Raw genomic sequence first — 23,458 nt, forward strand, 5'->3', positions numbered from 1 at the left:
ATACGTTCTGCAAGATGGTGGTCCACCATTGTTGGGACGTGAATGGATCAGAAAGATACGTTTAGACTGGCACTCCATTCAGGCACTGACGGTGACCAGTAAGAAAAAAAACGATGATGACGTCATACCTGGACGATTAAAAGAAATCTTGGCTAACGCCAAAGAAGTGTTTCAACAGGAACTAGGAACCCTGAAAGGCGCCACCGCCTCAATAAAAGTGGAAGATGCGGCAATTCCCAAGTTTTTTAAGGCAAGGCCGGTGCCATACGCAATTCGTCCAGCCGTCGAGGCAGAGCTGGAGGATTTGGAAAAAGCAGGCGTGTTATCCAAGGTAGATTGGAGCGAGTGGGCAACACCCATCATCCTGGTCATGAAGAAAATGTTGAATAATGATAAACCTGAAGAACAGAGAAAAGTTTGCATCTGTGGGGACTTCAAGGTGACTGTAAACCCGGTTCTTCACACGGTACCGTATCCTCTTCCGAGGATAGAAGATATTTTCGCCTCACTATCCGGAGGGATACGTTTCACCAAAATTGACTTATCACAGGCATATCTACAGATGGAGGTTGAGGAGGCCTCTAAAAAGTATCTCACGATAAACACACACAAAGGCCTGTACCAGTACAATCGACTGGTTTTCGGAGTGGCATCAGCTCCGGCTATCTGGAAAAGAGCTATGGAGCAAGTCCTGCAAGGGATTCTGGGGACTCAATGCTACCTAGACGACATCCTTGTAACAGGAGAAAACGACAACGAGCACCTTGCCAACTTGGAGCAGGTGCTCACGAGGCTGAGAGAACGGGGCCTACAAGCAAATCGCCCCAAATGCGAATTTTTCCAGAAACAAATATCATATTGTGGCCATGTCATTAACGAAGAAGGGTTGCATAAGTCACCTGAAAAAATTGAAGCAGTCGTAAAGGCCCCAGCACCTGAAAATGTCTCACAATTAAGGTCATTCCTGGGATTAGTAAATTACTATCATAAATTTTTCCAAACTTGTCGACGGTTCTGCACCCTCTTAACGCACTGCTACAAACGGGAGTAGTTTGGAAATGGAGCGAAGACTGTAAACGTGCCTTCCATAAATGCAAAGGCTTGATCACGTCCAGGGAAGTGTTGGCTCATTACAACCCATTACTGCCAATCAGACTGGCGTGCGATGCATCCCCTTACGGCGTGGGAGCGCTATTATCGCATAGATTCCCTGATGGCTCGGAGCGGCCGATAGCTTTTGCGTCACGCTCATTGAACTCAGCTGAGCGTAACTATGCCCAGATCGACAGGGAGGCACTCAGCCTGGTGTGGGGGGTGAAGAAATTCAACCATTACCTACACGGACAAAAGTTTACCTTGTTGACTGACCATCAACCCCTCGTCTCCATATTCAACCCTAAAAAGGGCGTTCCCATTATGACAGCGCAAAGGCTACAGAGGTGGTCCCTTTTCCTAGGGGCACACCAATATGACATGGAGTACAAAGGAACAAAACAGCATGGGAATGCTGACGGGTTATCGCGCCTACCGTTGCCAACGGTGGAAGAGGCGCCTACAGTGGACCCAGTGGAGATATTCCACTCGACCATAGTGGAATGTCTACCGGTGACAAATTCTACCATTGAAAAGGAAACGCGAAATGACCCGACTCTCTCACGAGTCTACGATTTAACGGTGAAGGGATGGCCAGCACATGGCGAACCACTGTTGCCAGCAGTCTCGCAAAGAAGAGAACAGCTGTCAGTGTGCCGAGGAACCTTGATGTGTGGATCCAGAGTTGTGATTCCACCCAAACTCAAGGATAAAGTGCTAAAGGAGCTTCACGAGGGGCATCTGGGTGGAGTGAAAATGAAGAACTTAGCCAGAGCGTTTGTGTGGTGGCCAGGTATCGATGGAGACATCGAAGAAATGACCAAGAGCTGTCTAGGATGCCAGAAGGTCCAAAACGCCCCACCACAAGCCCCTCTACATCCATGGGAGTGGCCCTCATCTCCATGGCAAAGGGTATATATCGACTTTGCTGGTCCATTTATGGACTCAATGTTCTTAATCGCGGTGGATGCACACTCCAAGTGGCCGGAGGTAATAAAGATGTCCTCCACCACCACGGAAAAAACCATCACAGTATTAAGGACCATATTCGCCAGGAATGGGCTGCCTGAACAGATCTGTTCTGATAATGGACCGCTATTTGTATCCGAAGAATTCAGGAAGTTCTTAAAAAACAATGGTGTTAAGCACTACACGTCCGCCCCATACCATCCCGCCACCAATGGATTGGCTGAAAGGTTTGTCCAGACCTTCAAGAAGGCCATAAAGGCCATGGGTAATGAAGACATAAATCTACAACATAAGGTAGATAACTTCTTGTTTGCGTACAGGAATGCAACACATGTAGTTACAAACCAAACCCCCGCCATGATGTTTTTCAATAGAAGACTAAGATGCCGGCTGGATTTGGTCAAGCCAAACGTCAGAAGGGACGTAGAGAACCGGCAATTTCAAAGCATGAATGAAAGGCCAACTAGAACCTTCCAGATAGGTCAACCAGTTTTGGCCCGGGACTACCGTACCGAGAAATGGCAGCCTGGAACTATTTGCACACGACTAGGACCGCTGATGTATACCGTGGACATTGGAGAAAGCATAGTAAGGCGCCATGCTGACCAGATCATAGAGTCATCCGAAAAAGGACAACCTACACCACAACTCTATACGACTAGTGATGAAGCAGAGATACCCATAGTATCTACCTCCGATTCGGTGATACTGGAACCAGATGAACCCGACACTAGCATTGAAGCCGAATCGACCTTGCCAAAAGAACCTACTACACCACCAAGGCGTTATCCGGACCGAGTCAGGAAGCCTCCAGAGAGACTGAATTTGTAATTGATTAACTTCAGCAAATGTGTATATTATTGTTCTTGTAAAAATGTTATTTAATGATTACTTAAAATGTTATGTACTATTTATCTAAAAGGGGAGGAATTGTAGTGTATGTACCTTTAAGAGGAACTATGTTTTTGAAGCCCTTGTATACTGTAGTACCAGTAGTGACCACTCGGGTATATAAGCCTGTGTAGCGTCTTGTGTTGTTAGTTCACCTCCAGACTTTGTTCAGTAAACACTTGTTAAATCAACTCCTGCATTCCGTGTCTCCATTAACACACGGATCTAACAAATACATCCGAGAATCAGGCTATATATAGGAAGGTCAGAAGAGAAGTGAAAAAGAAAATAAGAGTGGCAAAGAGAGGGTATGAGAATAGATTGGCATCCAAAAGTCTTCTATAGGCATATAAATAGTAAAAGGGTAGTAAGAGAAGGGGTGGGGCCAATTAGGGACCAAAAAGGGGACCTATGCATGGAGGCAGAGGGTATGGCTGAGGTACTAAATGAGTACTTTGTATCTGTCTTCGCCAAGGAAGAGGATGCTGTCATAGACATAGTATAGGAGGAGGTAATGGCAGGGGTCAGTTCTAGGACCCCAGGGGTCAGTTCTAGGACCACTGCTTTTCTTGACATATATTAATGACTTGGATGTGGGTATACAGGGCACAATTTCAAAATTTGCAGATGACACAAAACTTGGAAGTATAGCGAACAGTGAGGAGGAGCGTGATAGACTTCAGGAAGACGTAGACAGGGTGGTGAAATGGGCGGACGCGTAGCAGATGAAATTTAACGCAGAAAAGTGTGAAGTGATACATTTTGGTAGAAAGAATGAGGAGAGGGCATATAAACTAAGTGGTACAATCTGAAGTGGGTGCACGAACATAGAGACCTGGGGGTATGTGTGCACAAATCGTTGAAGGTGGCAGGGCAGGTTGAGAAAGCAGTTAAAAAGGCTTACGGGATCCTGGGCTTCATAAACAGAGGAATTGAGTACAAAAGTGTGGAAATTATGATGAACCTGTATAAATTACTGGCTCGGCCACAACTGGAGTGTTGTGTCCAATTCTGAGCACTAAACTTTAGGAAGGATGTGAAGGCCTTAGAGAGGGTGCAGAAAAGATTTATGAGAATGATTCCAGGAATGAGGGACTTCATTTACGTTGATAGGCTGGAGAAACTGGGATTGTTCTCTTTGAAGCAGAGAAGATTGAGAGGAGATTTGAGAGAGGTGTTCAAAATCATGAGGGGTCTGGACAGAGTAGATAGAGAGAAAATGTTCCCATTGGCAGAAGTGTCGAGAACCAGAGGACACAGATTTAAGGTGATTGGCAAAAGAACCAAAGGCAACGTAAGAAAAAACTTTTTTACACAGCAAGTGGTTAAGATCTGGAATGCACTGCCTGAAAGGGTGGTGGAGGCAGATTCAATCACGGCTTTCAAAAGGGAGTTGGATAAGTATCTGAAGGAAAGAAATTTGCAGGGCTACGGGGAAAGGGCGGGGGAGTGGAACTAGCTGAAGTGCTCTTGCAGAGAGCTGGCAAGGGCTCGATGGGCCAAATGGCCTTCTTCCATGCTGTAACCATTCTATGATTCTATGTTCTATCTCCCTTTTTAAATATAGGTATTATGTTAGCCATCTGCCAGTCCTCTGGCACTACACATTTTTCTAATGAATTATTAAATATATGTAGTAATGCCTCTGCTATCTCTTCCCTAGATTCTTTTAAAATACACAGATGCAATCCATCCGGACCAGGGATTTTTTCATATTTGAGTTTGATTAGTTTATTTAGTATATCTCCTCTTTTTATTTTAAATGTAGTTATTTCATTACTAATCTCATGATCCAATGCCATGTCCATCTGTTCTATTTCTCTGGTAAATTCTGAGGCAAAGTAATTATTTAATATTTCTGCCATCTCTCGATCACTGCCTGTGGTATTATCCTATCCATTCCTTAGTGGCCCTATTCCCATCCCGACCTTCCTTTTTTTATTGATGTGCCTGTAAAATATTTTACTATTTTGTTTTATGATCCTTGATCATTTAATTTCATAGTTCTTCTTTGCCTTCCTAATTGTTTTTTTTTTACATCTCTCATAATCTCTTCATATTTTCCCTTATCATGCTCTCCCTTGCTGTCCGTGTACTTAATGTATGCCTCTTTCCTTACCCTCAATTTTTCCCTTATGGCTTTATTCATCCATGGTGTCTCATTAGTGTTTAGCTTGTTCTTAGCGGATATATTTTTTCCAGACTCTGTTGAATACCGTTTTAAATGTTTCCCATTGCTGTTCTACTTCATTGTTTGCCAATATTGTTGTTCATTTTATTTTCCTAAGTACTATTCTCGGCCCCATAAAATCAGCTTTTCTCCAATCTAGTATCCTGGTCTTCATCATACTTATATCCTTCTCAATTATTAATTTAAAGCATATTATGTTATGGTCACTACTGCCTAGATGTTCCCCTACTTTTACTTCCCTTATCTGCTCTGGTTCATTCTCCATTACTAGATCCAATAGAGAATCCTCCCTTGTTGGGCTTTTTACATACTGGCTTAGAAAGGAGTTCTGTACACATTGTAGGAACTCCATTCCCTTTTCCGCTTTACCTACTTCTTCTGTCCAATTAATATCGGGTAGTTGGCATCCCCCATGATTATTATTCTATGTTTTTTACTCATTTCCATAATTTGTTTGCATATTTCTTCCTCCACCTCCCTTACACTATTAGGTAGCCTGTAGACTACCCCTATTAGTGTGATTGATCCTTTATTATCTTTTATCTCTATCCACATAGATTCTATTTTGATAGCTGCGTCACTTTTTTCTACTGCCATTATGTTATCCCTATAAGTACAGCTACTTCACCGCCCCTTTTTTCCCTCTATCTTTTCTAAATATGTTTTACCCTGCAAATGTTTAATTCCCAGTCCTGATTTTTCTGTAGCCATGTCTCAGTAATCCCTACTATGTCTGGTTCCTCGCAACGCATGATTGCCTCCAGCTCCCCTGTTTTATTACGGACACTGTGTGCCTTGCTGTATAGTTTAACTCACTTTTAATAGCAGTTTCTTTCACTTCATTTTTAACCATATTTTTACACTCCTGTTCTATATCTCAATTTTTTTCCCTGGCCATCAATGTCCTCCCTTAATTTACTCTCTCCTATGCTCTCCTTTCCTGTTCTGTTTATATTTAGACTGATTTCATTTCTTGTAGATCCCTCCCCCCATCTTACTAGTTTAAAGTCTTTGCCACCTCCCTATTTACCCTTTCCACTAGGACACGGGTCCCATCCAGGTTCAGGTGGAGCCCGTCCCATCGGTACAGCTCGTTCCTGTCCCAGTACTGGTGCCAGTGTCCCATGAAAAGGAAACCCTCTTTCCCACACCAGCCCTTTAGCCACGTGTTAATTCTCCTGATCTGACTGCTCCCTGCCAATTTGCATGTGGCTTGGGCAATAATCCAGAGATTATTACCCTCAAGGTCCTGCTTTTTAATTTAGCTTCTAACTCCTGATACTCCTCCAGTAGGAGCTCCTCCCTGTTCCTACCTATGTCGTTTGTTCTAACATAGCCCACAACAACTGGATTTACCCCTTCCCTTTCCAAATTCCTCTCTAGCCGCCTCAAGATATCCCTTATCCTGGCACTCTAGAATTAAAGGAGCCCTGATTCTGTACTGCAGAACTGAAGGAGCCCTTATTCTCACCTGAAGAACTGAAGGAGCCCTTATTCTCACCTAAAGAACTGAAGGAGCCCTTATTCTCACCTGAAGAACTGAAGGAGCCCTGATTCTCACCTGAAGGAATGAAGGAGCCCTGATTCTCACCTGAAGAAATGAAGGAGCCCTGATTCTCTCCTGTAGAAATGAAGGAGCCCTGAATCTGTATTAGAGAACTGGAGCAGCTCTGAACAATATGAAGATTTACAATAGAGAACTGTTGAAAAGAGTTTTTGGTTAATTTAGCTATTAGATATCGGCTCTTCAATGGCTCAGGGAGTTTAGCGAATGAGAAACTAAATCATGCAGACCAGAGAGGTCTCGGGTTTGATCCCCGGTCTGAACTGAACTGGCTGATTTCAGTCAGGGCAGTAGTTGAATGCTACAATGTGACTCTTCACCCATGGTTACAGAGGGATAATTGGGCAGAGTTCCTGACTCCAGTGACTCCTGCTGGAAGTAATCATACTTTGTGTAAGGATAGGATTAGGCTCAGCTGTGATTGAATAGTCTGCTGACATTCAATGTTGGGGTTCATAGGTGGCCTTTGGGCTAGCTACAGACCGTGTTCAGTGCTTGTGGAACTGTACCTCAGCAAGCAGTTTTCAAAAAGAGGGGAAAACGTAGATGAAAAAGAAACCTTTAAAATACCAGCAAAATAAGATAGATACAGCCAATTCCCCCCAAAATATCATCTTTGTTTTTCTCCTTCATGCGTCTCTTTCTGCTCCAGGTCCATCACAAACCCAGGTCTCTATTCCATCAGATCTGTCACAGAAAATGTTCTCCTCCTGATTGTGAATGTCCCTGCTTCTAGCAGTCATTGTCCCCCATCACCATGATCATTACGTCTAGGCCACTGCCATAATCACAACTCCCAACTTATCCCATTCACCACCATCACTTCCTGACAGCCACCTCAGGGAGCCCCACCTGTTTTCGGCACAGGATACTCATGCCTTCTTTCATCATAATCCAACTGGGAATATCATGTCAAATGCACACTGTACCATTTTTCTTTGTTACCATGTGCCAATGAATGGTCTATATTTCAGTGTACAAAAATTCCAAAAAATGCTTAAAATAATTTAACTTAAACAATTTCTTTAAATTTGCATTTGTTGCATCAGCAACATATTGTACTGCATCTCATACCTCTTGGTTCATTTTTGAAACTGACTTTCATAACTCACTCATTAAGAAATGGCTTTGGTGTTATTGTGGGGAGGAAGAGAAATTTCCTGTTTGCTATTTGTAGTGAAATCAAAATCATATTTTTTATATAGGCCTTTACAACATTGATACAAATAGAAAACTGAAAACCTTCCCCCTTAGTTTATGAGCTTCACTTGTGGAATAACAACTATTTTCAAAATGATTCCTCGACATACATATTCGCAAAGAAATGTTACAGTAATCCTTTCTTGCATGCATTCTAACAGTTTTAAATGCAAACATACAATTACAAAATGATGTGCTGGATGGTGGGTTTAACAGATCAAATGCTGAGTGTCAATTAATACAGGGGTAGAAATTTGTCTTGGGCGGTAATGCACAACCGGCGATATCACATTGGCCGCCAGCTGTACGCCCGGCTCAATATTCAGTGCCACTGAAGTCAATGGACCCGAACTATCAGGCAGAGTGTATAACTGGCGGCCGATCCGATACCGCCTGTTTTACACTACCGCCCAAGTCGAATTTCTACCCCACTGTCTAGGAACAGCAGAAGAAAGGTTCTTAAAGGTTGACATATATGAGGATGTCAAAAAATAGAAAATACATTTGCAAACTTAATTTATGTTGTCTGGGTAGTCTGCTATTGAATACATTTAAAGAGTTGTAATATATGAAGCTAATAGTATTCATATCTATTCTTGTGGGGACATAAGTTAAGCTCCTTTTCCTTACAAAGAATAATTTCTCAGCCAGTAATTGATTTCACGCTATGTCTTATAATTATATCAAGTACTATTATGTGCCCTATCATTAAAATAATTGACAAACTAATCAATGTAGTAAACTTGCAACATACATATTTGCATTCAGCTTTAATAATGGCATGCTCATCTGAAACCACAGGGTGGTATCCGATAACAAATGTAGGGGGAAAAATTCAGTTGGTTGCGCCACCTGTTAGCGCCTTAAGAGGGCGCTAAGTGGGGCGCAAACCAACTAGCGCCCGGGCGTGGCACTGCCCACGCCTCCTGCAAAATTTAGCGGGAGGTTAGTGGTGGCACTGTTAGCGCTGCGCCGCTGGCGATGACGTCATCGGTGTGCGCAGCACCCCGCTCACGCCCCGGCCGTGACCTTCGGGAGCGCCCCCTGATTTACCACCAGACACTATGTCCAACAGGGTCATGGTGGCGTACCTGCGGCCGGGGAGGTGCAAATTAAAGGTGAGGTGCAGGGCGGCCATTTTTGTTGTTGGCCGCCTGCCAGCACCTGCCTGCGCTCCCGTCCCCGGCCTCCGGAACACCCCCCCCGGGGAGTGCCAGCTGCGCTCCAAGATTCCGGCATTTCTCTTGGGTGCCGGACTTTTTTGCCTGCACTCCCGATCCTCGGGGGCCCAGCTGGGCCCCAGATCGTGCTGCATAAGGCCCCTCCCCTTTAAGAAGGGGAGGAAGGCCTGCAATACCGCAGTGCGACGTGCCGCAGCGTGTGGCGCTGCAGCACATAGTGCCACGATATTCACTCACAGCACCCCAAGAGTGAGGCGGGGCGCCTCCAGTAGCGCCCTGCTTCCCTTTGGGGCGCAACCGACCAATTTCCGGCGTGGGGGCCAAATCCCTTAATTCCCTTCGTTCCCAAAAATTTATCGACATCTGTCTTGAATATACTCACCGACTGACCATCCATAGCTCTCTGGGGTAGAGAATTCCAAAGATTCACAAACTATGAGTGAAGAAATTTCTCCTCAACTCAGTCCTAAATGGCCCACCCCTTATTCTGTGACTGTGACCCCGTGTTCTAGATTGCCAGGGGAAACATTTTCCCAGCGTTAACCCTGTCAAGCCCCTTAAGAATTTTATATGTTTCAATTAGATCACTCTCATGCTTCTAAATGCTAAGGAATGTAGACCTAGTCTACTCAATCTCTCCTCGTAGGGCAATCCCCCCATCCCAGGAACCAGTCTAGTGAAGCTTTGCCACACTCCCTCTAAGGCAAGTATGTCTTTCCTTAGGTAAGGAGACCAGAACTGTACACAGTACTCCAGGTGTGGCCTCACCAATGCCCTGTATAATTGTAGTAAGACTTCTTTACTCTTATACTCTAATCCCTTTGTAACAAAAGCTAACATACCATTTGCTTGCTGTACCTGCATGTTAACTTTCTGTGATTCATGCACAAGGACACCCAGGTACCTCTAAGTGCAAACATTTCCTAGTCTCTCACCATTCAAAAAATATTCTGCTTTTTTGTTTTTCCTACCAAAGTGGATAACTTCACACTTCCCCACATTGTATTCCATTTGCCATGTTCTTGCCCACTTAGTCAACCTGTCCATATCTCTCTGCAGCATTTTTGCATCCTCCTCAGAGCTTACTTTCCCACCTAACTTTGTGTCATCAGCAAACTTGGATACGTTACACTCAGTCCCTTCATCTAAGTCATTAATATAGATTGTAAATAGCTGAGGCCCAAGCACTGATCCTTGCGGTACCCCGCTAATTACAGCCTGCCAACCTGAAAAAGTTCAGTTTATTCCTACTCTCTGTTTTCTGTCCATTAATCAATCCTCAATCCATGCTAATATAATACCCCCAAAACCATGAGTCCTAATTTTGTGTAACAACCTCTTGTGTGGCACCTTATCGAATGCTTTTTGAAATTCCAAATACACTACATCCACTGCTTCCCTCTTACACTGGTTACATTTTAAAAAAACTCTAACAGATTTGTCAAACACGATTTCCCTTTCATAAAACCATGTTGACTCTGCCTAATGATATTACGATTTTCTAAGTGCCCTGTTACCACATCCCTAATAATAGATTCTAGCATTTTGCCCACAACTGATGTCAGGCTAACTGGCCTATAGTTCCCCGTTTTTTCTCTTCCTCCTTTCTTAAATAGCGGGGTTATATTTGCTACCTTCCAATCCTTGGGGACTGTTCTAGAATCTAGGGAATTCTGGAAGATTAATACCAGTGCATCCACTATCTCTGCAGCTACTTCTTTTAAAACCCTAGGATGCTGGTCATCAGGTCCAGGGACTTTGTCGCCACTTAGTCTCATTCATTTCCCCAGTACTATGCCTATGGCCACAATTTTATCACTGGAGGCAGGTTAGGTGCGGTTCAGGTGGTTTCCGGCTTCCAGTCCCCAGCTGCATCCGGCCCACAGATGTGATTTTGCCTTGATTGACCTTGGTAAGCCTGCCCTGCGGGCTCGCCGGCCAATAAAGAGGAAGTGGGTCAGATGACGTCATTTGATGATGCTTCATCTGCCGGTTTCCCTAAAGGGACCGTGCACAATTTATTTTGACAGTTGATTTTTCAGTGTTTACATAGAAACATAGAAGATAGGAGCAGGAGTAGGCCATTCGGCCCCTCGAGCCTGCTCCACCATTTAATGCGATCATGGCTGATCATCCAAATTCAGTACCCTGTTCCTGCTTTCTCCCCATATTCCTTGATCCCCTCTTAGCCTTAAGAAATATATCTAACTCCTTCTTGAATATATTTAATGAATTGGCCTCAACTGTCTTTGACAGCATTGAGGTACTGCAAACACTGACAATCACTGCACAAAGGTGATCTCTTGCACCCAGGATCTCCAATTACTCCGTTCATAGGCTGGAATAGTTGGCAGCTGCAAGTGAGGTGACAGAAGTGATCTGTCACTGGTGAGAAAGGTTCTCCCAATGAGGTGGCACTGGACATGGATTTTAAAGCTTGCAACCTAATGAAAAGTGTAAATGTATTAAAAATGCAGTTCCTAACATTTTCTTTCCTCTGAGACTCACCAGTGCAACATTGGATCTTTCACACCACTTCTGCAGCTGTCATCAATCAAGAAACATTACAGCAGACTCACAACATGCCACATTTACCTGGCATGGTGTCCAGACATTGGGAAATCCAAGCCAGAAGCGGCAAAATTCAAAAATAGCCTGTCAACTACTAGCAACTACCTATTAAAAAGCAACTAATTGCCTTTAAACCTCTTCCCGCCGCTAGGTGTCGGGTCCATTCGCAAATCGGGGACCCGACACTTGGGAAAATTGTTTGGAGGCGGGTTGACGGCGGGATCACAACCCGTCGTCAATCAAAATGATTTTAACCTTTGACCCGCCTCTAAACCCGCCCTCTGAGCACTGGCAAAATCCAGCCCTATGTCTTTACTTATACTGATTTCTTTAAGTTCTTCATTCTCTTGAGGCCATTGGTTCCCCATTATTTCCGGAATGTTTTTTGTGTCTTCTACTGTGAAGACAGATATAAAGTATTTGTTTAATGTCTCTGCTATTTCCTTATTGCCCATTATAATTTCTCCTGTCTCTGCCTCAAATGGGCCCGTTTACTTTCACTAATCTCTAACTATTTACATACCGATAGAAACGTTTACAATCTGTTTTTATGTCTCTTGCTAATTTACTCTCATATTCTTTTTTCTCATTCCTTATCAATTTCTTGGTCCTCCTTTGCCAAATTCTAAAATCCTCAGGTTTACTACTCTTTTTGGCAACAGTATAAGCCTCTTCCTTTGATCTAATACTATAATTAGACTATGTACTCTCCAACATCACACTTATCTGGCTGCACCTTGATGACAATCTTAATATGGATCAAAGGATTTAACTATTATTACTCAGTAGAGGTATAGTGACTTTATTTCATGTTTAGGAAATTAGCTCACTGTTTCTGTTCACATTAGAAAATATATTACTGGTTTTTAATTCCCTTAAAAGCCTTAAATTCCCAAGTAAAATACTAAAGATCAAAAAACAACAAATCGTTTTTGTCTATGATCAGTGTGTTTTGCATTAAAGTAAATGTCACACTAGAGGTGCATTGTTTATGTGAATATTCTCTTTCCTACATTGCTTTTAAAATATTAGCTGTTTCTCAATGAGATTACTAATTTGATATTGCTTCTAGTATCCATTTTTAAAAATCATAAATACTGCCATCAGTGCAGAGAAACTCTGAGCTCCTTCCCCATCAATACACAAGAAGAGTAGATCTGCTGTGGTGAGACTGGTTAGTCAGAGGTACGTTGAGGAGTGGAAGAGCAACACACAATTATATAACAGAAGAAACTAAATCACCACCATGTGCACTCAGGATATGTTGTGCAGAACTGTTAGAAAGCAATAAAAAATAATAAACACCCACACACATAAAGGACATCTAGAAAATCCTTTTGTATATGGACTTCATTTATGCACTTGAATTACAATACTGAGCACAAGAAGTGTTTTTCTCTCCCTTTGAAAAGATTCCTGCAGTTGCTTTAGAAAAAAGGTAACAATTGAGAAACATTACACTAAAATAATTTTCTAACCAAAAAGAAAAGGTGAAATGTTATTTTGTTGCAGCTTTAAGCAAAAAAAAAGCTTGAGAATGTTGAGTAATGGGTTAAACATGAGGATATAATGGTGGGGACCTCCAAAGTGCAGTATTATAGCTTTGCACGGTTCAAGGGGGGGTCTCATAGGTATTGATTGGTTGTTGATTCATTCAGTCCTCGAGTCAGCCGCTGGTTGAAGGCAGTCAGATGTAGAAGTGTAAATGCTGGGGGCAGGCGCAGGAAAGCTGGGCTCCCAGAACAGCAACAATATAAAAGGTTATCAGGTAGTAAGGACATGTGTATTGTTACATGGTTATTTCCACATATTTAACCATCTCCGGAGTGCTGGCTTACTCCTCAACTTTGGAGATCTGAAGTTACAGTCCTGATATAAAGTTACAAAATGTATGTGTGCAGGACTCCTTCTGCCATGTGGAAGACTACAATTCTCAGCCACCATCATATGCTCAAGACTCTTGCTCATATGCAAAGGAATGGGAACTTAACATTCCTGGCTACAACGTATTAAGGAGAAATAGAGAAGGAAAAATAGCAAAGGAAAAATGGAGGGGGTGGCAATATTATTAAAGAAATTGTTACAGCCCTGGAAAGGGATGATGTGCTTGAAATTTCAAAGTTATAATCTTTGGGGTGATTTTCTCAATGGGAAGCTTTTGGAGGCGGGACTCCCACTTGTCGGGTTTCAGTCCCACCTCCATCAGCTTCTGGCCAACCAGCGGGGTTTTCCCCTGATTGACCTTGTTAAGCCCGCCTGGCGGGCTTAGCAGGCCAATTAGGGCAAAGCTGGTTGCAGAGCTCGTCAACGTATGATGTGCCATCTGTCAAGAATTTTTGAAAGAAGAAATGTCATCGTGGACAGCTCTGTGAAGCTGTCAAACACTGACATTCTGTGTAGTTGGATGAGGTCTTGCATACAAGACCTCATCAACCTTCTTTCTTTTACAGAAATGAGATTTTTGTTGCATATGAGAATGCAACGGCCATCTCTCATCTGCAACACGGAGGTGCGAGACTCTCCATATAGAAATCGACTGAAGCCTGCAGGAAGAAACAAAGGTAAGTACACTTTTAAAAACACTTAGGACCTACCTCAGATACTCACCTCTATACTCTTGCACCCATCACTTACCTTCACACCACACTTTTGCACCCCCCTGACCCCCGCAGACCCACTACTCGCCTCGGTGACCCTGGCGGATTTTGGAGCCTTCGGGAAGCCCGCACTTGTGAGGGCAACAATGGGATAATCCTATTTTCTGCCTGTTAACTACCTGTTAACAGGCAGTTAATAGGCTTTCATCCCTTCCCGCCTTCAAGGAGACGGGACCCGGCGCGGGACAGCAACCCGCCTCCTGGGAAGATGGCATGGAGGCGGGTTTGCCACCCGCTTCCAAATTCTGCCACTTTTCCAGCAGTTCCGCCTCCATACCCGCCTCCTCGGGGCTGAGAAAATCGCCCCCTCTGAAACTGTTTGGCTAGAGTTATGGAGCAGACGAGGAGTGGTTATGCTGTTGGGTGTACACTATAGAGCACCAAATAGTGGAAAGGAGATAGAAGAGCAAATCTGCAGGGACTTCAATTATCCTAATATAGACTGGGGGGAAATTATTCTAATATAAACTGGGGCAAGGAGGGGGAGAATTGTGTACGGGGGAACTTTCTTAATCTGTATAATTCCAGCCCAATGAGGAAGGAAGCAGCGCTGGATCTAACTCTGGGGAATGAAGTGAGGCAAGTGGAGCATGTTTCAGTGAGTGAGCATTTGGGAAACAGTGTTCACAATATCATTAAGTTTAGGGTAGTTATGGAAAAGGACAAGAAACAATCAAAGGTGAAGATACTGAATTGGAAGAGAGCCAATTTCAGTGAGTTAAAAAAAGGATCCAGCCAAGGTGGATTGGAATCAAAGTCTGGCAGGTAAAACAGTAAATGAGCAATAGGAAGCCTTCAAAGAGGAGATAGTTTGTGTACAGAATAAACATATCCCTATGAGGGGGAAAGGAAGGGCATCCAAAGTTAGAGCTGACTGGGTGACTAAAGCAATTGTGATTAAAATGAAACAGGAAAATGTTTATGGTAAAAGTCAGGTTTATAATACACTAGAGACTCGAGCAAAATACAGAAAGTGCAGAGATGAACTGAAAAGGGCAATCAGAGGGGCTAAGTGTGGGTATGAGAAAAGATTAGTAGGTCACATAAAAGGGAACACTAAAGTCTTTTATAAACATATAAAGAGTAAAAGGATATTCAAAGGAACGCTGATAAGAGACAAAGGGGTAAAAGTTGGGTAGCACCCCCTTTGGGGCCCTACCTTCGCCAGGGTGCTAATTTTAGCGCCCCGAAAAAGTTTCCCAGGTAGTGCCCTGAGAGGGAGGAGGGGCGCTACAAGCCAATGTCGCACCGCCCCTTATTAAAGGGGAGGGGCCTGGCACAGTGCGTCCCGGCGCCGGCACCCCACGGGGGGGGGGGGGCTTCACGGGGGCTGGGGACAGCAACGGGGGCAGGTGCTGGCAGGCGGCCAGCAACAAAAATGGCCGCCCGCCACCTCCCCTTTAACTAACGCCACCTCGGCCGCAGTAAAACCCCCCTGACCCCTGCGGACATAGCATCCGGCGGTAAGTCGGGGGGCGCCACTCAATATTACAGCTGGGGCACAAGCGGGGAGCTGTGCATGGCGATGACGTCCCACTGAATTTCACGGGAGGCGTTAGCGGCGCTGTGCCCAAGCGCTAGTTGATTTGCGCCCCGTTAGCGCCCTCTTAGGACGCTAATGGGAGGCGCAAATCAACCAAATTTAGCCCCCAAAGAAAGTAATCGTCTTGTGGAGGCAGAGGGCTTGGTTGAGGTACTAAATTAGAACTTTGCATCTGTCTTCACAAAAGCAGAGGATGCTGCCAATGTCACGGTAAAGGAGGAGGTACTGGAGAAATTGAATAGAATAAAAATAGATAAAGAGGAGGTACTTCAAAAGTTGGCAGTGCTCAAAGTAGAAAATGTGCCCGGTCTGGATTGGATGCATCCTAGGTTGCTAAGAGAAGTGGAAATAGAGGAGGTTCTGGCCACAATCCTTCAATCCTCCTTGGATTATGGGAGTGGTGCCAGAGGACTACAGGGTTGCAAATGTTACAATCCTGTACAAAAAAGTCAAGAAGGATAAACCCAGTAACTATAGACCAATCAGCCTAATGTCATTGGTGGGGAAACTTCTAGAGACCGTAATTTGGGACAAAATTATTTGTCACTTCGAAGAACATGGGTTAATAAATGAATGCCAGCACAGATTTGTTGAAGGTAAATTGTGCCCGACAAACTTGATTGAGTTCTTCGATGAAATAATGGAAAGGGTTGATGACGGTAGTGCAGTTGGTGTTGTGTATATGGACATTCAGAAGGCATTTGATAAAGTGCCACATAATAGACTTATTAGCAAAATCGAAGCCCATGGGATTAAAGGGGCAATGGCAATGTGGATACGAAATTGCCTACGGGACAGAAAGCAGAGAGTAGTGGTGAACGGTTGTTTATCAGACTGGAGGGAAGTGTTCAGTGGTGTCCCCCAGGGATCTGTATTGGGCCCACAGCTCTTTCTGGGGATGCAGGAACAGAGAGACCTGGGTGTACATATACCCAAATCTTTGACATTGGCAGAACAAGTTGATAAAGTTGTCAAAAAAGTATACAGGATTCTTGGCTTTATAAATAGAGGCATAGAGTAAAAGCAAGGAAGTTATGGTAAACTTTTATAAATCATTGGTTAGACCTCAGCTGGAGTAGTATGTCCAATTCTGGGCACCACAATTTAGGAAGGATGTCAAGGCCTTAGAGAGGGTGCAGAGGAGATTCACTAAAATGATACCAGGGATGAGGGACTTCAGTTATGTGGAGAGACTGGAGAAGCTGGGGTTGTTCTCCTTAGGGCAGAGAAGGTTACGAGGAGATTTGATAGAAGTGTGGGGATGTGGGGCTGCGAATGGTGATCGAGTGCCCCAGGGCAGCCTGCCAGCTCCAGGCCACAACAATTTGGGGTCAGATGAAGGTAGGTCACCAGGGGGTGGGGTGGGGGTGTGTGGTGGTGTGTGCAAGGGACATTATCTGGCCAGGGGGATTGGGGGTGGGTTTTATGGAGCCAGCAGAAGAACTTGCATGAAAAAAAAGAGGAACTTGCACTTGGGATTGCCTTCGGCCGGGTATTCAGCTGATCCCGGGGGAACATTGCCAGTACCACAGTGACGGCAGCAACGGGGCGGTATGTCATCGCACACAATTTTTAAGATAATTGGCAAAAGAGCCAGGGGGTAGATAAGGAGCATTTATTTTTTACTCACTGAGTTATTATGAGTTGTTATACATTGCCTGAAGGGGTGGTGGAAGCAGATTCAATAGTAACTTTTAAAAGGGAGTTGGATATATACTTGAAAAGGAAACATTTGCAGGGCTATGGGGAAAGAGCAAGGGAGTGGGACTAATTGGATAGCGCTTTCAAAATGCTGGCACAGTCACGATTGGCCCAACAGCCTCCTTCTGTGCTGTAAGATGCTATGAATTTCAGGGTGGGGGTGGGAGGAGGAGCTAATGCCCCATTTTCGCCAGACGGGAGGCAATAGTATTTACCCCTATGTCCGTTAATATGCCAGAACCAATTAGAAAATGTACTCTATGACATAAATGTCTGTGTATTTTGCGAAATTTGAGCCGATCAGCATTCTCTGTGAGTTTTGAACAGACTGGTTGCATGACGCACGACTTTTAATTGATTTTGAAACTATTGACTGGGGTGGGGGGGAGGGGGGAGGTTGGCTACATCAATGCCAGCGCTACTTGCAACCATCCTCCCTGATCCTTCAGATAAGACATATTGGGACATAAAAGCACGGAAGAGATGCATTTAAATTAAATGCTGCACATAATTCCAGAGGCACTGACCTCTGCTTCATGTTGCTGAATAAAATCAATTTTTACACCATGGTGCTGTAGACTCAGCTTAGTTTTATTGCTGCTGCAAACAACACAGATGAAATCTTGTTATAAAAATGAATAAAATTGAATTCATTTCCTCAACGTTGCAAAATAGTGCATTAAAAGGTGATGATTTTAAGTATTATTTAACATTATATTTGTAAAAAACACAGTATTGTTACAGGTAATGCATATTTTAATTGACATACTGTTTGCTTCCCATCTTTCTGCCACTGGAACAGAATTCTACTTACTGCAAGTTTGCAATATCAGATGGCTGGAAGCAGTTCCTGCCAATGATGGAGTGCAAAATCTCAGGAACGGATTCCCCTAATTAATCGACCAGTAAGTACACTCACCACTAAATATTTCTACATCCAAATTGTTTTATACATGTATACAGTATCCTGCAATAGTGCCAGGAAATTCCACTAGCCTGTGGTAAGGTAGGTTCCAGCTTTGATGAGGGGAGTAAACAAAATTAACTTTGTAGGTAACATTCATATGTTTATTCCGCCATCTATGATCCTTCAGTATTTCTCTGTCCTTTACCAGTGGATTTGATTTTTTTTTAGCCTGCAGCAACTCTACTCTACTTAACTGACAAGTTGCTGGTCTTTTACAAAGGTGTAATCTGTTGCTTTTCTTTTCGGATTGCTCTTTTTTGGTTAAAGTTCAAGTCTTTCATGAATGAAAAGCTTACTTTGATGCTTTCAAGAAAGCCCTACCCGCTGAACAGTGAATAGGCACAGTACTTTGTTTCCATCCAGCATTGTCAAATACAAACCTGAGCCAATTCCTTATAATAAAGATTCACAATTAAAATGCCCCTTTATGCACTTGAGTGTCTCCAGCGGATACTGGTAATGGATGTGGACCCTGAAAACCTGCGGGACATGACCCTGGGTCATTATGGCAGGATTGTGCACGCTGGCGCCCTGCAGCGCTGACCCCACTGGAGTTTTCAGGGGTCAGCGGATGCAAACCTTTAATTTGTATGGGGTCAGTGGGTGCTCCTGGCACTATGAGTGCATCTCCGGTACCCTTCTGACTCTAATGGCTAGAAAATACCCTACCTGCTTGCCATTGGGGAGGGGAGAGCCCAGGTCCACCCCGACTCCTCAAGACCCCAGCTATCTCCCCCTGGCACCTCATATAAAGGGGCCAATACAAGTTTATTTTAAACTTTGTTCCCCAATTGGTTAAATATTTGAACAGGGGAAGAGCAGGGGAGTGACAATAATTGGGTCGCTCTTTCTAAGAGCAGGCACAGGCAGGATGGGCCAAATGACCTATTTCTGTGCTGTATGATTCTATGAACTTTGAGGGTCCAGGCCATTTCCCCTGGCCTGAAACCTCCTCCCACTGGGGTCGATTTGCACCCATCCGGAGGCCAATATGTCTCATCTCACTGGGCGTACTGACCTCCAGTCGAATGCCAGATCCCCAACTGAGCCAGGAAAGTGGGAACACCTGGTGTAACCCCCACCCCCACCCCCACCACCCCTGTGTGAGTCACCTCCAGACATCACTGTCCTCTTCAAGGGTGCCTGGATGTCCCATTCCTTACAAAGCCCAACAGAAAATGCTGGAAATGGGGCAATTGGGTCCCTGCTGCTTTCCAGTGGGCTCCACCCAACTCCCACTGGAGATATGGCAGGAGTCTGGCAGAACCCCAGAGAAAATTCAGGGCCACGATAGAATTTGATAAAATGGCACATAATACAATTAAAAAGTCAATTTTAAGTTTAGAGCAACTGGATAATGGTAACAAGGTATTAAAAATCATTCATAGACTTATAATGGTATTTGTTTTTATTCATTCACGGGATGTGAGCATCATTGGCAAGACCAGATTTATTACCTTTGCCCTTGAGAAGGTGGTGGTGAGCTGTCATTTCAGAAGGCAGTTAAGAGTCAACCACATTGCTGTGGGTCTGGAGTCACGTATAGCCAGACCAGGTAGGAACGGCAGATTTCATTCCCTAAAGAACATTAGTGAACTAGATGTGTTTTTACGATAATCTGGTAGTTTCATGGCCACCATTACCGATACTAGCTTTTTTTTAAATTCCAGGTTTATTTAATTAACTGAATTTAAATTCCCCAGCTGCCATGGTAGGAATTGAACTCATGTCACTGGATCATTAGGCCAGGCCTCTGGATTACTAGTCCAGTAACATAACTGCTCTGTTACTGTACCCCGCATCTTGGCCATTATGACAAACATAATCGGCAGACAAATGCTAAGCACCAGAGAATGAGCGATTGTGGCAGAATTTACTTAGCAACAGTGAAAAGGCCTTCTAGGACATACTGTTGCTTAGTTACCATACAATGCTTACCACCGATTGCTATTGAACCCAATTTCTTACAAGATTAGAACTGCAAAAAAAGGGAAATTAGGTATCCTCAGCCTGTGAATTTCCATTCATAATATAGAGGGATATCTATCCTTTAATTCCTGAATAAACCAAGAGAAGGGAAAGACTGAGAAAAATTAGGAGCTCCACAGTTTTGATATCCTGGGAAAGACAAAAATTGATTAAGAGATTGCAATGTGGCTTGATTTCAACATTATTTATGTATTTATAGATCTGGAGGAAAAAGAGAGGCAAGTTCAGTGGAGCATCGATCATAGTAGTAATACACAAAAAAGTTGTGATGAAGAGAGAGGTTAGAGGATGACAAATATTTTCTTATATTCTGTGCAGAAATGTAATAACCTCACCAAAAATGGAAGCAGTAGTCAAGTCTTGGACAGACTGGAGATCTATAGAGAGTTGTAAAGGAGAAAAAAACTGGAACAAAAGAGAAAACCAAGCTTTATGGAATGAGCTTTAGAAATGTAGGAAACGTGGACTTTCCACTTGAGGTCAGAGAAGACAGTGAAATGAAGATTGTCTCTAGATGAAGAAGTGTTGAAGATCAAAGGTAAGAGGCAACAGAGCCACAACTTGCTCCATCTCGACATTGGAAAGACCAAAACCATCATCTTCGATCCTCGCCTGATTCCAAAAAAAGAGACTTGCATTTATATAGCGCCTTTCATGACCTCAGTATGCCACAAAGCATCTTACAGTCAGTGAAGTATTTTTCAAGCGTAGTCGTTGTTGTAATGTAGGAAACTCAGCAGCCAGTTTGCACACAGCAAGATCCCACAAATAGCAATGTGATAATGACCAGATATTCTGTTTTAGTGATGTTGATTGAGGGATAAATATTGGCCAGGACACCGAGGAGAACTCTCCTCTGTCCACTCCCCTCACCAGCCATTTGCTCGGCGTAAAGCAGACCATGTGCAACGTAGGCATCCTGTTAGATCTTGAACTGAGCTTTAAACACCACATTCTGTTTATCACCAAGACTGCCAACGTCACTTGCCTCCTCCCCTACCTCAGCCCCTCTGCCACTGAAACCCTTGTACATGCTTTTTATCATCTCCAATCTTGATTACTCCAGTGCTCTCCTCACTGGCCTTCAATCCTCCCTAAACACTGCCACAGATGCCCTGTTCTGCACTAAGTCCTACTTAGCCATCACCTCTGCCCTTGCTGACCTACACTGGCTCCCTGTCCTCTAGTACATTAAGTTTAAAATCCTCATCCATATTTTTAAAACCATCAATAGCATCACCCCACCCTATCTCTGCAATCTACTCCAGCCCTCGTACAAGCTTTGTTTCCTTTGACTTGGGCCTCAAGTGCATCCCCCTCGACCCCCCTCCCCCCAACCCCCCACTTCCTTTCACCCAAAATTGATGGCAGAACCTTCAGCTACCTCACTCTGCTCTCTGGATCTCCCTTCCTAACACCATCCACCTCACCAGCCTTAAAGTCCTTCTCAAAACCCATCTTTTTGACCAATCTATTTTTCACCCCTCCTAATATCTCCCGTTCCTGGCTCAATGTCAGTTTCTCTTTTATTTCTATTTAGCAAAATGCTTTCAAATGGTTTTTACATTAAAGGCACTATGTAAATGCAAGTTATTGATGTTATTGTTGTCATTTTTTGGATGCAAGAGACATAAAGAAACTGTGTCACCAGAGAAATGAAATAGATGGAGCATTAAAACATGCATTGATTCCAATATTGCACTGCGAGATGTGTAAGATTCTAAAAAAACGTAATAAAACTGCTGCTACCATGTGGAGATTGAAATTGCGAATGAATTGTGAAATGATAACGGACGGACTCAAAATGTAGGAAGTCAGCATATGGCCCTTTGTTTGTGAGACCACATGGACAGGAAGGTGAAACACCGGATGAAGAGGAAGTCCCGCCCCCACACACATCACAGGAGCATGAACGTGTCATGCAGAAGGAACTCCAATCAGGGAAGGTTGGGAGTGAAACTTACCTATCAGAGGGAGGCAGACGGAGATATATGAGGGGGGCTGGCAGGAAGGCACTATAAAGGAATGACCCAGAAGTGGGAAATTCAGAAGAAGAAGAGGAGAAAGGGCAAAGAGGGCTGTTTGAAATGGCAGTCGACGTTTGCAGCCTACTACCTTTTCCGGACTGATCACCCAGGATAAGTGTATGTATGAAAGTTGGACATAAAGCATAGATATTGGTAAAGAGTACTTTTATGTATGGTTGACTTGGGATATGAATCACCAGGAATTAGCATATAAGTTGCTGGGAAATACTTTTATGTACGGAACGGTGGGCACATTTATTGCCAGAACGAATTAATAAACTATGGGCACAGACATTGCCAGAACGAATTAATAAACTATGGGCACATTTATTGCCAGAACGAATTAATAAACTATGGGCACATTTATTGCCAGAACGAATTAATAAACTATGGGCACAGACATTGCCAAGAGCGAATGAATAAACTATGGGCACAGACATTGCCAAGAGCGAATCTATGTACGCTTGAATTTTAAACTGTAGTGTGAATAAAGATCATTTTATTTACAACAAATTATCTGTCATTGTTACGTTTATTCGTAATTCTCGAGGTCTGAACAGTAGTAGGAGAAAGTCCTACAGATGAACGAGGTTCTGTGCAGTGACAGCATGTGTTCTGAAGGCATGCAGAGTGAAACCAGCAAAAGAGTGGATTGGGCTGGATGCTGAGTAGAGGATGTCACTGATATGAAGAGTGTGAGAAAGAAACCCTGAATTAATGGAAAGGTTAATGATAATGGGCAGTCAGAGCCAATGATTACATATAATTTTTATTTTCAAAAACGTTTTTGGGAGGAATGGCTGCTTTAACCCAGTGCAATTTGCCACGTTCTCTAATAAATTATTATAGGTAGTTTCCCTCAACAAGCTCTAATAGCATCTTGCTGCAGTAAAGAGGTAATCTGAATCCAGACGG

General features: G+C 43.6%; 1 protein-coding gene across 1 annotated transcript in view; it reads right to left on the bottom strand.

The window, feature by feature from the left end:
• Positions 1-23,458, bottom strand: part of kcnt2a (potassium channel, subfamily T, member 2a) — a 163,510-nt gene that overhangs the window by 21,201 nt on the left and 118,851 nt on the right. The window lies entirely within an intron of this gene.

This window comes from Somniosus microcephalus, chromosome 3 (assembly GCF_052327205.1).
Source record: "Somniosus microcephalus isolate GS21.2 chromosome 3, FLI_Smic_1.0, whole genome shotgun sequence".
In the NCBI taxonomy this organism is placed as follows: domain Eukaryota; kingdom Metazoa; phylum Chordata; class Chondrichthyes; order Squaliformes; family Somniosidae; genus Somniosus; species Somniosus microcephalus.